General features: G+C 35.1%; 1 protein-coding gene across 3 annotated transcripts in view; it reads left to right on the plus strand.

Annotated features, from left to right (window-relative positions):
* Nucleotides 1–3,768, plus strand: part of LOC108904602 (E3 ubiquitin-protein ligase FANCL) — a 146,924-nt gene that overhangs the window by 101,431 nt on the left and 41,725 nt on the right. For all 3 annotated transcript variants that reach the window (XM_018707223.2, XM_018707222.2, XM_018707224.2), the window contains exon 2: nucleotides 1,637–1,728. The gene's annotated coding sequence lies outside the window, so the exon portion shown is untranslated. The remainder of the gene's footprint in view (nucleotides 1–1,636; nucleotides 1,729–3,768) is intronic.

Consider the following 3,768-nt stretch of genomic DNA (forward strand, 5'->3'; position numbering starts at 1 on the left):
GCAGCTCCTTTAATTGTTTGTTATTGTTATCACGATTATTCTTTAAAATAAAGTTATATAGTCATTAACGTTATTGAAACTGACAGCTGCTATACAGCTCGTTGAGAAATGAGGTTAAGTTGGTCGCTGTAAGCTACTCCCTACGTCCAATGTGTCAGAGCCAACTTCGACCACGTTTTTATTTGAACGCTCGTTATAATTATATCACGCTCGTGCGTCGTATATTTCATTGTGCAACAAGGCTAAAAAATAAAAAAAAATCCAGGTTACAAATTTGAAATTAAAAAAAAATGATAGATTTGAATGTATTATTATGAAATCTACCATGAAAAAATTAGTGCGATTGTGGAAGATCCTCGGGATCGTCCAGACTAATAATTAGTTAATTTCTTTATAAGGCCATAACTTGTAAACTATTTAACTTACCGATTTCAGATTTCGTGTGAGTTATTAGACAGTGATAAGGAATGAGAGCATGCGATGCCAAAACGTTCTGATAATAATAACGCAGTTTATAAATGTTTAATTCAAAAGTCATAAATAAACTTCTTCTGTTTATAACTTTTGATCTAATCAATATTTTTTAATGCTCGAGGGCTAGTTTTGTAGGTCTTTTGAAGACGAAAAAAAAAGTACTTTACTGTTTTCTCTTGGAAATGAACGGAAAAAAGTTATAAGTGAAAAACGTGAATTTACGTAAAAATTATACAATTAACCACCCTGTAAACAATCTTCCTTCCATTTTTATGAGTGTGGAAACTATAGTAGGATCGTATACGATGCAAAGTAGAGCAAAAAATTGTCGGCCTTTTATCAAAGGAAAATCGTGTCATCATTTTTAGGAGGCGTAAGATGAACCATTTCAAATTTAAAATGAAATTCAATGTAAAATCTGAAATACCGCTGCATACGCACTGTGTTCTGGTAGTAGCTGTAGTCGCCCAGGTACATCGAGTGTACGAACTGGTCGGTTATACGTCAAATACTAACCTGGCGAGCTTTGCCGTCAATTAGAGAGCGCTTCCAAAAAACAAGTAAACAACAGTGGCGCGTACAGAGGTAAAATGTAGTACATATGTGGAATTTAGGAAACAAATTGGATTTATAATAAATTACATTTAAAATAAATAGTTTATGAGAATAAAGGAATTTTTGTAGGAACAAGGGTGCCAGACCTGAACTGATCCCCTCGTCCCTTCATAATGTATAAAGAAATTATTCAATTTGTAAAACCCTTAAAAGCGTACTTCATTGGTTCCATTGACAGGCAATGATTTATTACTTTGCATCGAATATGATCCTACTGTAATATGTTATTGTACACAATATTTAGCATCTATAGTAATAATTTCAGCTTGCTGAAACAAAAAGTCGCGAAATGGTCATATGCCAGCTTATATTTTCTTGGCCTATGGTTGTATTATATATATAACACAATTGTTTTAATTTCCAAATAAATATTGTTTGCATCTCGAACACGAAATGCTTGTGCGTTCTCGAATGGATATTCTTGAACGTAAAATTACCATTTCGCGTTTTAGAAACAAAAATAACTATTTTCTTGACATATTATATAAAATAATAGCAGAGTCATTAATTTCTCACTTTGTTATCATTGTTCTATTTTCTATTACAGAACGTTATCTCCGAGAAGCTTTGAGGAATACCATGTACGTCAAGATTTTGAGGGAGCAGCATAGGATCACAAATAGAAGAGGAAAATTTTTAGTAAGTCTTCATTGAAAACATTTTTCTCAGTTAATTTTCCGCATTTCGCCCTATAGGAATCGAAAATAACGAAAAGTATACAATACTTATTTCCACACAATTGGAGTAGATTTATGTCGGTCATTAAAATAATTTATTGATAAAAATACGCTTTTTAAAATTCTATAGCGCACGAAAATGTAAATTGAAATGCCGGAAAACCCGTTGCGGAAAAATGAGGCTTTTATAAAGTTTTAAAATTCGATATTCAGTACAGAGTGTCCTGCGAGAAACTGTACAAACTTTACAAAGTGTAACAGATGTTCGGTGGCAACCGCTGGGCGCAGGGGTAGTTCGATCGGAGTGATTCTGATATCGTTGTGTAGGTTGGAATAGAAGTCCACGTGTTCCACAATTACAAGAGAATCGTCCAAAATTATACTTAACGGCTACATTAATATATGCTGGTTGTATTCTATTAAAAAATCAGGCGTATTGTAAATTTTACAATTTTATTAAAAAAAAAACTGTAAGCTTGTTTAAAATATCATCCTGTACATCGCTTAACAAGGAAAGATGCGATCTTCGATTCGAAAGGCGCGCTCGTTCAGATCGCTGGTTTTGTATTTTTTTGACGAACCACCGTTAAGTCGGGACAAAAAAGTCGCAGACTTAATCTTAATCCATTTTATCCGGTGGTTCGGTTTTTTCGGAGGAGAGCAAGGCGTGGTGCCGCAGCTATTGCCATCGGCAGCCATAGCAACCAGGCGCGGTACCACCTACCGTCGTCGAACCGTTGGGGAAAAAATTATTTCGCCGGTTAGAGAGACGCCGTGACGGAAAAGTGAGAGTAGGTACGTCCCGCGCTGTCGGAAAAAAAAACCGTGAGGTCAATAAACGGCAATAATTTTAACAATTATTTAGCACGTTTAGAGAACAATGGACGTGACATTTTAAATATGGAACGTCCAGCCGATTTTAATAAGTGCTATTGGATGTCTCACTCCGGTTCAGTGCGCTTTCGCGGCGCGGACCAAGTTTTCTTCGGCCTGCAATTACAGGGTGTTTAAATCACCATCCTACGTGAACCAGTAAATTCAGATGAATTCAGAGATATTTAAAAACTCCCGAGTTTTCCACATTTTCTGAACTTCACATTCGATCATTTTATTTTGACCACCTTGTACAAAAACTGAAAAATTTTCATGTCAAATCCGATAAATTAGGTCTTCCTCTACAAAATGTCCAATTCGTACAAGAAAATAAACATGTGTTTCCGGGAAATCTAAATTTTGCTGACAGTCTGCATCTGTCAATTTTTGCCTAAACATCAAAATATCTCGGAAACTGTCAGTCCTAAGTATGGAGTGTGCTATTTCTTCAAAAAAATTTGGGAATAGATGCTGAATCGGAAATGGAGTCAATATCGTAAAAAAATTGTAAAATCTGAGAAAAAAAATTGTTGAAGTGCTTTCAACCATTACATAGCTGGACAACTGTAGTTTCTAGCGTCATTCGTAATACGCGTGGAGAGACACGTGGCCTCAGCGACTCCGAATACTGAAATCCGATTTTACAGTCGTCGTTGTCATAGTGTTTACAATAGTTTTTTAGTAGTTCGTGTTAAAAATGGCTTGCGTGTATAGCAACTTCGGAGTTGATGGATATCGTTTTAATTTTAATAATGTTTTGTGTTAGTTCGTAGAAACTGAGTACCCAAATGTTACACGTCGGTGGACAAAATTTTGAACAGTTATAATATCAGGTATGCCAAATTTTTCTATTATTTAAAACCACAAATTAATTTTATTAATTAATAATAACAACCCCTGTACATCCAGAATTATTTTTTTGGATAATTTCTGAATCACCCTGTATATTTTCAACTTGAAAATAAATTGTCTTTCCAAAAATGCAATAATGTACAGGGGGTTCCATTTAAAACAAGGATGTTGGTATCGACTTCCGGTATAACCGGAAGTACGATGAAAATATTTTAACTTGGTAGGCTTCACGGCCCGTATCACACCACCACAATTTCAAAAAAATCCTTCTAGCGTT

Source organism: Anoplophora glabripennis, unplaced genomic scaffold, assembly GCF_000390285.2.
Source record: "Anoplophora glabripennis isolate ALB-LARVAE unplaced genomic scaffold, Agla_2.0 scaffold294, whole genome shotgun sequence".
NCBI classification, from domain to species: domain Eukaryota; kingdom Metazoa; phylum Arthropoda; class Insecta; order Coleoptera; family Cerambycidae; genus Anoplophora; species Anoplophora glabripennis.